The sequence below is a fragment of the Cervus canadensis genome, chromosome 12 (assembly GCF_019320065.1).
Source record: "Cervus canadensis isolate Bull #8, Minnesota chromosome 12, ASM1932006v1, whole genome shotgun sequence".
Taxonomy (NCBI): Eukaryota; Metazoa; Chordata; class Mammalia; order Artiodactyla; family Cervidae; genus Cervus; species Cervus canadensis.
Genome location: NC_057397.1, coordinates 39,577,498 through 39,592,288, shown reverse-complemented (window position 1 = coordinate 39,592,288; position 14,791 = coordinate 39,577,498). Strand labels below are relative to the sequence as shown.

Genomic DNA, 14,791 nt, shown 5'->3' with positions numbered 1-14,791 from the left:
AATGAGCTTTCTGTTCTAAATTGCCACTTAATGAAGAAATTATATTATTATGTTTGAGGGTAAGTATCATATATATGCTTACATATTTGCAGTCTATCATCTATTTCTTTTTCTCTATGCATGCGCGCACACACAGACATATATACATAGTCACACAATGTGTTTTGAGACATGGATTATATTGTACACAAATACACACACAGTTGCTGCTAGACTAAGACATGCAGGGGTTAATATAAAGGTCATTAAGTAAGTGGTTTAGGAATTGTGGTTGTTTTTATCATGAATAGTATATTCAGTATTTTAAAATGAAGATCTTAGAAAGGACACCTCATCTCCAAAACATTCAGTTGAGCGTTTGCTTGTTAACTTTAATAAGTAGATTTTTTTTTCCTAAATAGTTTATGGGATCAGCTGTATCTCCATCTTACACAAGCAGTGTGGGAACTTTTCTCTTTTTTACCACTGTAAAAAGTGACATGTGTCGGCAGTTTGGAAGTGATTTTCAAACATCTCTTGAAGAGCTTTCGTTGCCCACCTTCGTTGGAACTGCCTTCATCCACTAGGTCGCGCTGTTGCACAGGAAAACAGTGTGTGTGCGCCCAGCTACAGAAGAATAGCAGCATGCTATGAGGAACCTCATAAATATTGTTACTGTTTTCACTAACTATAGAAAGAGAGAAGATCAGGATAGGAAGACTGGTATTTGAAAAGGTTCTCTTTTTCTTCAATGCCAGGGCCACTGTCCTGGATTTTGTGTGGAGTTTCCTTGAAGGTACAAAAAAAAAGAAGAAGCAGAAGAAGCAGCTACACTTCAATTTTTGGTAGGGAATAAAAGGTGTGAGAGGAAGTTAGGGAGGATGAGAAAGAATGTTGGTTAACACTTTTCAGATTAAGATACAAAGACCTATTAAATATTTCAGAAGTTCTAGGCCATTCTAAGAAGTGGCAACACTATTTCTCATAACTAATTCTCTGCAACCAGACGTTGTTGAAATGTAAAATTCTGAAGGTAAACTATAGATTTTCCTATCGGTGTTACAGTGTTATGGTTAATGATTGTGCTTGAATAAGTAATTACAGTTGTATCACTTACTCATTTTCCTCCGAGGCACCATCAAAAATATTGATCTAATGAACTCACACACACACAAATGGAAGCAGAATTCCTTTACTTTAGTTGGTATGATCCAAATCATACTAAGAGAATATTTGTAGGCTTGTTCTTGGATGTACTAGCATATTTCTCTGTCTCCATATGGACTGTACTTTATCAAGAAAATTACTTACAGAGAATCAAGTGGGAGGGGTCTACTCTTTAGTTCTGGTGTAAATCATTGGGAATTTTTGCTTCATGGATTAACACCTCTTGTATCCCTCATCTCTTCAGGGCAGTAAGCTGAGACAATCATAATGAAGAACAGAGCTATTGGCTACTACTACCACAAAACTTTTAGGGGGAATAGGTCATCAAAAAGACCTGAATCTGGAACTGGTTATTTCAGTTGGGTTGATATGAGTCTCACATTTGGTAATAGCCCTACCACAAGATTTTGAATATTTCTCTAACAATTTTTGCCTACCTAATTAATTTTGTACTGTGTTATGCATGTGACAACAAGGATCTGATAAATTTTTGATCCAAAGGTAAGGGGAGAAAAACAAATCTCATAAGTCATGTGGGTAGATATTGCATGTTTATTAACTCATAGATGGCACACATTTTACAGAAGGAATTAAGTTTATGAAAAATCATGCATCTCATTTGCTGAAATAAAGACCTTTTGGGATTTGCATGTTTGAAATGTTTTCCAAGTGGCTACCTTCCCTAGGCTACCACCTTTAGATAAGGCTTCACCTTCATCTCCTGCAGATACATAGATTGTGTTCAGTAAGTATTAAATAACTTCTGGGAAATAAAGCTCTACAATTTTATTTCACTGTCAGCATGCCCTTTCAACAGGCAAAGTATGGTCTCCATACTTCAGTTGGTCTTCTTCCTTTCGAAGTATGATTCAGAGAAATAGGAGTTAATCTTCCCTGTGTATTCAAAATTTTTATATTAAAAAAATTTTTTTTTCCTTTCAATGTGATAATTTCTTTAACCTCTCTTTGAAGGTGCTGGTGTTCAAAACAGTACATTTGAAGAATACCAGCAGTACTTGAAATCAAGGTTGCTTGGAGAAATCTTAACAACCCTAGATATGTAGATGATACCATCCAGGAAGGGAAGAGGAACTAAAGAACCTCTTGATGAGGGTGAAAAAGGAGAGTGAAAAAGTGGCTTAACAACCAACATTCAAAAAACAATCACTTTGTAGCAAATAATTGGGGAAAAGTGGAAACAGTGAAAGAGTTGTTTCCTTGGGCTCCAAAATCGCTGTGGATTGTGACTGCAGTCATGAAATTAAAAGACGCTTGCTCCTTGGAAGAAAAGCTATGACAACTCTAGAGAGCATATTAAAAAGCAGAGATATCACTTTCAGTTCAGTTCAGTCCAGTTGCTCAGTCGTGTCTGACTATTTGTGACCCCATTGACTGCAGCACGCCAGGCTTCCCTGTCCATCACCGACTCCTGGACTTACTCAAACTCATGTCCATTGAGTTGGTGATGCCATCCAACCATCTCATCCTCTGTCATCCTGTTCTCCTGTCTTCAATCTTGTCCAGCATCAGGATCTTTTTAAATGAGTCAATTCTTCACATCAGGTGGTCAAAGTTTTGGAGTTTCAGCTTCAGCATCAGTCCTGCCAATGAATATTCACGACTGATTTCTTTTAGGATGGACTGGTTGGATCTCCCTGCAGTCCAAGGGACTCTCAAGAGTCTTCTCCAACATGAGTTCAAACATTCAAACACAGTTCAAAACATTCAATTCTTCAGCGCTCAGCTTTCCTGATGGTCCAACTCTCACATCCATACATGACTACTGGAAAAGCCATAGCTTTGATTACATGGACCTTTGTTGGCAAAGTAGTGTCTCTGCTTTTTAGTATGTTGTCTAGGTTGGTCATAACTTTTCTTCCAAGGAACAAGTGTCTTTTAATTTCATGGCTGCAGTCATCATCTGCCGTGATGTTGGAGCTCCAAAAAATGAAGTCTGTCACTGTTTCCACTGTTTCCCCATCTATTTGCCATGAAGTGATGGGCCAGATGTCATGATCTTAGTTTTCTGAATGTTGAGTTTTAAGCCAAAGTTTCACTCTCCTCTTTCACTCTCACTTTCATCAAGAGGCTCTTTAGTTCTTCATTTTCTGGCATAAAGGTGGTGTCATCTGTGCAACTGAGGTTATTGATACTTCTCCTGGCAATGTTGATTCCAGCTTGTGCTTCATCCAGCCCAGCGTTTCTCATGATGTACTCTGCATATAAATTGAATAAGCAGGTTGACAATATACAGTTTTGATGTAATCCTTTCTCAATTTGGAACAGGTCTGTTGTTTCATGTCCAGTTCTAACTGTTGCTTCTTGACCTGCATACAGATTTCTCAGGAGGCAGGTCAGGGGGTCTGGTATTCCCATCTCTTTAAGAATTTTCCACAGTTTGTGGTGATCCACACAATCAAAGGCTTTGGCATAATCAGTAAAGAAGAAGTAGATGCTTTTCTGGAACTCTCTCACTTTTTCAATGATCCAACAGATGTTGGCAGTTTTTTCTCTGGTTCCTCTGCCTTTGCTAAGTCCAGCTTGAACATCTGGAGTTTCACGGTTCACATATTGCTGAAGCCTGGCTTGCAGAATTTTGAGCATTACTTCCCTAACATGTGAGATGAATGCAATTTTGTGGTAGTTTGAGCATTCTTTGGCATTGCCTTTCTTTGGGATTGGAATGAAAACTGACCTTTTTCCAGTCCTGTGACCATTGCTGAGTTTTCCATATTTGCTGGCGTATCAAGTGAAGCACTTTCACAGCATCATATTTTAGGATTTGAAATAGCTCAACTGGAATTCCATCACCTCCACTAGCTTTGTTCATGGTGATGCTTCCTGAGGCCCACTTGACTTCACATTCCAGGATGTCTGGCTCTAGGTGAGTGGTCACACCATTGTGATTATCTGGGTCATGAAGATCTTTTTTGTATAGTTCTTCTGTGTATTCTTGCCACCTGTTCTTAATATCTTCTGCTTCTGTTAGGTCCATACCATTTCTGTCCTTTATTGTGCCCATCTTTGTATGAAGTGTTCCCTTGGTATGTCTGATTTTCTTGAAGAGATCTCTAGTCTTTCCCATTCTGTTGTTTTCCTCTATTTCTTTGCTTTGATCACTGAGAAAGGCTTTCTTATCTCTCCTTGCTATTCTTTGGAATCCTGCATTCAAATGGGTATATCTTTCCTTTTCTCCTTTGCCTTTTGCTTCTCTTCTATTCACAGCTATTTGTAAGACCTCCTCAGACAACCATTTTGCCTTTTTGAACTTCTTTTTCTTGGGGATGGTCTTGATCCTTGTCTCCTGTACAATGTAATCAACCTCCGTCCATAGTTATTTAGGTACTCTATCAGATCGAATCCCTTGAATCTATTTCTCACTTCCACTGTATAATCATATTGGGTTTGACTTAGGTCAACCTGAATAGTGTAGTGGTTTTCCCTACTTTCTTCCATTTAAGTCTGAATTTGGCAATGAGTTCATGATCTGAGCCACAGTCAGCTCCAAGTCTTATTTTTGCTGACTGTATAGAGCTTCTCCATCTTTGGCTGCAAGGAGTATAATCAATCTGATTTTGGTATTGACCATCTGGTGATGCCCAAGTGTAGAGTCGTCTCTTGTGTTGTTGGAAGAGGGTGTTTGCTATGACCTGTGTGTTCTCTTGGCAAAACTCAATTAGCCTTTGCCCTGCTTCATTCTGTACTCCAAGGCCAAATTTGCCTATTACTCCAGGCATTTCTTGACTTCCTGCTTTTGCATTCCAGTCTCCTATAATGAAAAGGACATTTTTCTGCATGTTAGCTCTAGAAGGTCTTGTAGGTCTTCATAGAACCATTCAACTTCATCTTCTTCAGCGTTACTGGTTGGGGCATAGACTTGGATTACTGTGATATTGAATGGTTTGCCTTGGAAATGAACAGAGATCATTCTGTTGTTTTTGAGATTGCATCCAAGTACTGCATTTTAGACTCTTGTTGACTATGATGGCTACTCCATCTCTTCTAAGGGATTCTTGCCCACAGTAATAGATATAATGGTCATCTGAGTTAAATTCACCCATTCCAGTTCATTTTAGTTCACTGATTCCTAAAATGTCAATGTTACAATTGCCATCTCCTTTTTGACCACTTCCAATTTGCCTGGATTGATGGACCTAACATTCCAGGTTTCTATGCAATATTTCTCTTTACAGCATCAGACTTTACTTCCACCACCAGTCACATCCATAATTGGGTGTTGCTTTTTTGCTTTGGCTCCATCTCTTCATTCTTTCTGGAATTATTTCTCCACTGATCTCTAGGAGCATATTGGGCACCTACTGACTGGAGAAGTTCACCTTTCAGTGTCCTATATTTTTGCCTTTTCACACTGTTCTTGGGGTTCTCAAAGCAAGAATACTAAAGTGGTCTCCCATTCCCTTCTCCAGTGGACCACGTTTTGTCAGAATTCTCCACCATGACCCATCCATCTTGGGTGGTCCTACATGGCATGGCTTATATTTCCTTTTTAGACAAGGCTGTGGTCCATGTGATCATATTGGTTAGTTTTCTGTGATTGTGGTTTTCATTCTCTCTGCCCTCTGATGGGGAAGGATAAAAGGCTTATGGAAGCTTCCTGATGGGAGAGACTGACTGAGGGGGAAACTGGGTCTTGTTCTGATGGGCGGGGCCATGCCCAGTAAATCGTTAATCCAATTTTCTGTTGATTTTTTGTTCCTTCCCTGTTATTTGACCAGAGGTCAAACTATGGTGGAGGTAATGAATATAATGGTGACCTCCTTCAAAAGGTCCCATGCATGCCCTACTGAGTGCAGTGCCCCCAACCCTGCAGCAGACCACCACTGACCCATGCTTCTGCTGAAGACTCCTGGACACTCACGGGCAAGTCTGGGTCAGTCTTTTGTGGGGTCACTGCTCCTTTCTCCTGAGTCCTGGTGCATACAAGGTTCTCTTTGTGCCCTCCCAGAGTCTGTTTCCCCAGTCCTGTGTAAGTTCTGGTGGCTCTATGGCGGGGTTAAAGGTGATCTCCTCCAAGAGAGCTTATGCCGTACCCAGGCCTACAGCACTCAGAGCCCCTGTCCCTGCAGCAGTCCACTGCTGACGCGTACCTCCATGGGAGACACTCAAACACAGTTCTGTCTCAGTCTCTGTGGGGTCTCTGAGTCCTGGTGTGCACAAGGTTTGTTTGAGCCCTCCATGAGTCTCTGGAAGGTATGGGGTTTGATTCTAAATGCAATTTTGCCCCTCCTACCATCTTGCTGGGGCTTCTCCTTTGCCCTTGGATGTGGGGTATCTCCTCAAAGTCGCCCCAGTGCCATGCACCCACCACTCCAGCATTGCATAACTGCCATTCCAGCAACATATCACCAGAGACATCACTTAGGTTGCTGCCAAAGGTCTATACAGTCAAAGCTATGGTTTTTCCAGTAGTCTTGTATGGATGTGAGAGTTGGACAATAAAGAAGGCTGAGAGCCAAAGAATTGATGCTTTTGAACTGTGGTGCTGGAAAAGGCTCTTGAGTACCTTGGAGAGCAAGGAGGTCAAATCAGTCAATCCTAAAGGAAAGCAATCCTAAATATTCATTGAAAGGATTGATGCTGAAGCTCCAAAATTTTGGTCACCTGACATGAAAACTCCATTCATCGGAAAATACTCTGATGCTGGGAATGTTTAAGGACAGGAAGAGAAGGGGTAGACAGATGATGAGATGATTGGATGGCCTCATTGACTCAATGAACATGAGTTTGAGCAAACTCCAGGAGATAGTGAAGGACAGGGGAGCCTGACGTGCTGCAGTTCACAGGGTCACAAAGTGTCATACATGACTCATCAACTGAACAACAACCTGAAATATGGTTTGCAGTCAATGAATATCTAAGGGAAAGATACACATATTTACTAGGCATCTACTATTTATTGATCCCTTTCTACATGTTAGTCACTCTGATAGGGATTTTATGTATGTTGTATCATACAATTCATATCATCAATGAAATGAAGGGGATATTATTCCCATTGTTACATACAAAATAAGCGAGACATGCAATGATTAAGACAGTTTCTAAGTTAGTGAAAAATAGATTTAGGATTTGAATTAAAATTTATTTTGTCTGCTTTTACTGTGTTGGCAAAATAACATTTTCATTTAAACTTTTCTGTGAGCCCAAGCTTAATAAGCTAATAAACATGATTTTCCAAGCACTAACTTTATACCCAGCTCTAAGGGGATTACAAAAACTAGAAAGCAACTTTGCTAGCCTTGAGACATATTTGATGGAGTTGGAGAGAACAGAGTATCTGAAAACAATAAGAAATTAGGTACTTTATCACATAGGAGCTTTCCAGGTAGCTCAATGGTAAAGAATCTGCCCACCAATGCAGGAGATGTAGGAGATAGTAGGTTTGAGCCCTGGGTCAGAAAGATCCCCTGGAGAAAGAAATAGTAACCCACTCCAGTATTCTTGCCTGGGAAATCCCATGCACAGTGGAGCCTGGTGAGCTACAATCCATGGAGCCACAAAGAGTCGGACATGACTTAGCAACTGAGCATGCACACATGGACTATATCCTATGGTATATGCTCAAATCCTGTGACATTCAGAGAAGAGACAGTCACTGTTGGACAATAATTAACGATTTCAAGATACAAGCCATTCATTCATCAAGTATCTAGAATCCATCTGCTAAGTATTGGTAGGATATTAAAGCAGAAAACTTTTTTGGATACAACGCATGAAGGAATCTGGAGTAGATAGGGCCAAAGAGAATAAAAGAGGCAAGTATTAAACCAAGACACAGGTTCTGAAGAAGTGTTGATCCTAACCTGAGACATTTAGAAAAAAATTAGTTAAGTTTGCGCTGTTGAGGCTTTTGATGGAATGCTGGGATGAAAGTTGAAATTTATCCACTCATTAATTAGGTCAAACGGAAAATACCTAGGAAGGAAAATTTAAGGGATGCTTTTAGAAATATTCACTGTCGTGTAAGATGGATTCCTTAGTTTCGACATGGGGAGTAAGGTGAACTATTGTGGTTCTATAATTTTGTAAAATCAGAGAATGCTTACTGAGTAGTCACAACTTGTTACTAACACATTTCAGAACCATATCTGATTTTATGGGGCCATCCTTTTGTAAGACAGAATGCTACTCATCACTATTCTATCCTCAGTACCTAGCACAGTGCCTGGAATATAGTTTATGCTCACTAAACACTTGTATGATTGAAATTAATTTGCGTTTCTCACAGATCTATCCATATCTTAAAAATCATCAGGTGAATCCAAATTCAGCAACAGGAAATAAATATTTTGATCATTATATATTCCCCCCCCTATATCTCAAGAATTGGTTATTTTGTGTTTCTAATTTGATCCGTGATCTCTTGATTAGGTAAAATTTTTGTTAAAAACATATTTGCCAAAATAGATGTATATATCCAGAACTGATACTAGTGTGCACAAATTTGTGAATTTTATTTTATTATTTTTTTCTTTTGACTGTACCACCACAGTGCATGGGATCCTAGTTCTTCAACTAGGGGACTAGCCTGTGCCCTCTGCAGTGGGAGTGCAAAGTCTTTAAATACTAGACCACCAGCAAAGTTGCGAATATTTGATTTTTTTAAATAGAAGGACCTCTAATTTTTTTGGAATCTTAATTGGTGACTTAATTTAAACATCTATTAATTGCACGATGAATATAAACACTAACTGTATAAAAGAGGGTAGAAATATTGTATCTGGACATTTAGATAGAAAGAAGGCACCATCTGAACATATGGGTATGAATTCTGCACCAGTCTCATAAAATGATGTTTGACAAGAATGCCAATTATATTTATAAATGCACATATAGGTATATGGCAAATACAAAATATAAATCTGTTATTGTCAGTACAGATTTCTGAAATTTGGTCTTTTTTTTTTTGGAAGACTTAAGGTTGTACCTGTTTTTCCCCAATATAAAGTGAGAAAACAACTCAGTAACAACCATGCTGCATTCATGGGAGAAAGAAATCAACCAGTTCAGTAGGTGTAGCAGCTGAGTGGACATAATCCAAGATACATCATCTAGAGAAATGCACAATTCTTACTGTATTATTCTCTTTCTAAAGTTGTTTAATGATTCCACCCAGTGCATTGCACTAGTGTTATTGATTTGATTGCTTTTGCAAAAGTGCAATGCAAAACTCATAAAAAGAAAAATTGATTTTAAATAAATATGAAAGTTTAGCTAAATCTTGATGCTTCCCCAACCCTTAGGGAAGTTTTAGAGTTCTAGAAGTTTTAAAAGATGACAAAGGAGAAAGATAGAGGTCAGGTAAGTTGAACTTAGGTTTACATAAGTCATTACTTTTTTCAGTGTTTTTCTTTGTGTAAGAGCTTTTTCTCACATTTTATCTTTGTGTAGAGATAGTTGTTCTTTCTGCATTTCTGCATATTTTATCTTCCCCAGTCACCAGCACTAAGCCCCCACCTATTCAACAAATATTTTGTTTGATTTTTAATTTGCTAACTTAATGGCAGAATCTGCCATGGTATTCTTGCTGTTGAGATCTTAAACATTTGATGAGCAAGATAAATGCACCAAAAGAAGAGTCCTGTGCTTCTGTTCAAAGATGTTACTTGTTCTATAGACAAGCAATACAGACTTAAAAAAGCAATGACTTTGGAAAATACGATTCATTTGTATGTACTTGTCCAATAGATACATCACAGATTTGTGGCAGATAAAGATACACAGTGAATTCATCTAGTAATAGTGACTATTATTCCACATCAATTTAGTATATATCCAAAGAAAATGTTTTTAAAAAAGGAAAAATTTCCTCATAAAGCACATAGCTACTGATAATCTATTGGCACTACATCTGGGCATACACACACACAAACACACACACAAACTTGGAACACATACCTACTTGGAATGTGAAATTAAAAAAATACAAATCAAATTTTCCTTTAGAAAACTTCCTATTTTAATATACCATGTAACACATTGATAACAGTTATTGACATGGGTGATGTTCCATCTTCCTTCAAAATCCTGACCCTGCATATTTCTGCTCACACCCCACCCTCTTCATCATCCTTCTCTGATTCTCCCCCCTGACCTTCCAAGTGTAATTTCCCGTGGCTAAAGCTACTTTATATTTATTATAATAACTCTCACTCTCACCCTCTCTTTCAATCTCTTTTAGTAGGAACAATAGTCTGACTGATGGCTAGAAAATTAGCTCAGGGACCCTCTTCTCTCTCTCTCTCTCTCTCTCCACACACTCTCTTCACCCAATTTCCTTGTTAGGCAGGAGAACACATTTAACCTGTGACTCTACTGTATACTCATTATTAGGCCAGCCCATTTCAGGACCATATCTATTTTAACATGTCTACAGGATGTGACTGAAGTTTCTCATTAGAATTCCAGGGGTGAGAATTTGTATATAAAGTTCTGTGCATTTTATGCATACAAAGTTACTGGACAAAATATTTCAATTATCTTTTTCTCTGTAACATTTCCCTGCTACTAAACATGAAAACACATAAAGTTAACTTTCTTGGGATTCTAAGGAAATTAAATCATTATAAATGCTCCATTTTGTGTTTCCTGGAAAGGAGTGGAGAGCTGTGAAACTGGTAGTTGCTCAGTTCTTTCCAACTGTTTGCAGTCCCATGGACTACACAGTCCATGGGATTCTCCAGGGAAGAATACTGGAGTGGGTAGCCATACTACTACATCCAGGGGATCTTCCGAACCCAGGGATCCAGCCCAGGTCTCCCGCATTGTGGGTGGATTCTTTACCAGCTGAGCCACCAGGGAAGCCCAGTGATACTGGAGTGGGTAGCCTTTCACTTCTCCAGCAGATCTTCCCAATCCAGGAATTGAACTGAGTCTCCTGCATTGCAGGCAGATTCTTTACCAGCTGAGCTACCAGGGAGTGCTGTGACAACTAAATATGGTCCTTTTTTATTAAGGAAATAACAATTATGAAAATAATGAATATTAATAACAAGAGACTAGTAATGGCAACAAAAATAAAAATAGAATTTTCAAGTATGGAATGCTGTATTGGTCATATGTCATAATCACAGGGGAATAAGTCATGGCTAAAGTGTTACATGGGCTTCTCAGGTGGTGCTAGTGGTAAAGAATCCGCCTGCCAGTGCAGGAGACCCAAGAGATGCGGGTTTGATCCCTGGGTGGAAAATATCCCCTTAAAAAGGAAATGGCAATCTATTCCAGTATTCTTGCCTGGGAAATTCCACTAACAGAGGAGCCTGGCAGGCTACAGGCCATGGGGACACAAAAAGCTGGACATGACTGAGCGACTGAACACACACAAAGTGTTAAATATTATTTTAAACAATCATGCTAATTGTTTATAAATTCAAATGCTACCATCTTCCAAATAATAAGAAATATGGATATACTATGATTTTACTTAGCACAACTTTGAAATTTAAAACATAATTTGGCATCATGTTTTGAATCAAAATTTTAAATTGATAGTCAAGCTTAATCAATTCATATACTTATTGAAGTAAAGATTGAAGGCAGGGAGAGAAGGGGACGGCAGAGGATGAGATGACGCAGCATTGACCAGTACTCTCCTTCCCCTTCCCTGCCTAATTTCTTAAAGAAAGATAAAGGAGGAAAGAAAGAATCTGAAGAAACTCATAACACTACCGATTGTTAGTAATGTTTTAGGCTATTTAAACAATAGCTTATATGCAATATTTTAACTGCACAGGGTATAAAGGCTTTCTGATTAAAGATTCATATATAGAAATGGTGCAGTCAATGGGGTCATGAAGAGTTGGATGTGACTAAGTGTAGAAACAACAATATAGGAATGCAGATGGAGGTTACATAAGTTTATAGTGGAGAAAGTCATCATCAGTCATCAGCTTCTGATTCCTTGTAGTATGTAAAGATGTATTCTTTCTCATTCCTGCAATATAAGTAAATTAAAATTAACATTCAAATGCATTCAGGTACAGAATGTCTCCTATTAGTGATGCATGGGTGGCATATACCTCCTGTAAACAAAGATAAAGAAATATTCTACATGGATAACAGAATTCAGGATTCATCTTGGAACTAAATGAGTTTGCCACAATTTGAATCATGGCCTGGGTAATTTCTACTGTCAAATTAGAAGAACTGAAGCACACTGATCATTAACATCATCACCGCATTCTTACAAAAGAACAGATATGGTCCACTGGAGGGAACAATAGAACCTGAGCATTCTAATTGGGCAGGAAGCGGCTTTGATTTCTCAAACTGTAGTCAGTGGTTACTAAAACTTTCACTGCGGTTACATTTGAACACTAACAAGAAAGATCTTGAAGAAAAGAACATAAAACTTTAATCTGCAGTCTTTCATATCAAGTTTATCAAAACTATCTGTATCTGTAATGAATAGAATACTAGAAAAACAGGTACTGTTAATTTCTAACTGTGTTTGAGCTACTGTGGGTCTCCTGTGGATAAAGAAAATTAATTTCATGTGAAATTATTTTGACCTAAAGTTTTTAAAGCAGAAACAGACCTGAAATGCTTTAAAGTAAGTGGAAAGGAATTCAAAATGGCACCTCAAAGATAAGTATTGAAATTTCATGTGTCCTCTAAAATAGTTAGCCCCTGCAGGCTATATCTGCGTTACATTAAAATCTAATATGCCTTTAGCTTTCATACTTCTTTGTCTGAATTCATTTTTTAAAAATTTATTAAAAATGGCGAGACTAGTTGCAAAATGAGCCTTTTATCCCATTTACTAATAAGATACACGTATTTTGAAATATCCTAATTAATTATCTGTCCTACTCAAATATGAATGTGTCTACTACAGGAGAAGCCCAACATTATACAAGGCCATGAAATCAGATAATTTTCAAATGCTCATAGAAGATGAAAACTACAGGACTCTCTTCAAAGGGCTCTGAAAAGTAAAGCCAAACATTAGTACAAATGGAAAATAAAGAATCGTTTCTGAGACTAATTATAGAATACCTCTATTGAACAATTCTCCTTTTTCAAGATCTGTGACAAGGAAATTCACAGTGTAACTTTGCCCTCTGGTAACAAAAATATTTCCATTTGCTTTTCATTTGAAAGCTCAGGTCCATGGATAAGGAGCTAGAGTTTCCAAGGAGTTCAATTATTAAAAATTTTAGATATTAAAATATCCTGAAGAGTTGTCATTTTAGGAAGGGCTCAGTTTTATATCCTAAAAAAATAGCTTAGAATATTATACTGGTTGAAATAATTGAATTCTAAGGTCAGCAGGAATTTTTGGCACCTTGGAGTCCTGGTTTTCCAGTTCTACTACACAAAGGCCAACAAAGAATGGCTATTTTATATTTTATATACATACATAATGTGTGTGTGTGTGTATGTGTATATGCATATATATATATATTTATTTCAAAATGGCTATAATAGAATCTATGAAAACAAGCTGAAGAAGAAGTAATGAAATACATCATTTCCAAAGGGCATCATTTTTTCTGTGCCCATTTAATAAACACACTGTAGAGGGGAGCAAAGTGTCAATTTTCAGGGATTATATGTGAATTTAACTAGTTGGTTCCTGAGCAAAGCCACTGTAGCACATATCAGTATTTTTCTATTTTACTGTCAATAGTCCACAAAACGAAGAATAAAAAGAAGAAAAAGATAGTGTAAGCATTTTGAGATTTGTGAAGATTGCTGAACAATTTGCACTCTCAAAACATTTAAGAAATCGTCTTCAATGAAATATATATACATATATATATATACACACAAAGTTACTTCTTGTAAGCTTATATTTTCCTATTAAATGAATGCTATTCCAAAGAAATATTTATTGTTCATAATCACAATCATTAAACCATGATCACTTTTGTTATCAAAACTTTGATGTTATAGCTTCTTAATATATCAAAAAATGTTTGAAATGCTCTTTATAGAAACACTCAATTTTAAATAATGTCTGTAATAAAATTTTAATTTACTACATATTATGTTTTGTCAGAACTCTTCATTAACAGTTTTCTAAAAGGAACAGATGTTTTTCATTTTCTATTTGCTATAGAAACATCTTTCACTCTCCTGTGATAGGTTCAATTTGAAATTTCCTCTAACAGATAACAATCAAAGGAATACTCAGTTTTAAGATAATCTCATCAAATAGGTAAAAATTCATGGCATATCACTGAATGAAAGTTATTTTTTTTCTCTTTAATTTGCTTGGTGGATTTTACCTCTAGCAACTAGTCATTTGTCCTAATTCTGCTCCATAGAGTCTTACAAAAATATGCTATTTTATTCATATACAAATTATGCACACATTTCAAGCATCTTTTCTTCCAACTAAACTTCCCTAAATCTTAAACATTCCTTAAACACTGTAGTAAAGCATTTCCTCACTAGTCCAGATAACATGAATCTGATGGAACTTGGGTTGCCCCTGTCAATGTGATGTTAATCACTTGAACAAAATATTCTAGAAGTGGCCTGACTTGTGCAAGGTGAAACAAAATTATCACTTCTACTCAGATCTTTGGATGTCCATGAGTATCACCTTAAAATATAGTCACTTGTTAAATAAGCTAAGTAAGTCACTCTGTTGACCCCCAACTAATCATCCTAAATT

The 14,791-nt window shown here is 37.4% G+C and overlaps 1 long non-coding RNA gene across 1 annotated transcript in view; it reads left to right on the top strand.

The window, feature by feature from the left end:
• The first annotated feature begins 3,983 nt into the window (after positions 1–3,983).
• Positions 3,984–14,791, top strand: part of LOC122451151 — a 28,430-nt gene continuing 17,622 nt past the window's right edge. The window contains exon 1 of the long non-coding RNA XR_006272320.1: positions 3,984–4,030. This is a non-coding gene — a long non-coding RNA (uncharacterized LOC122451151). The remainder of the gene's footprint in view (positions 4,031–14,791) is intronic.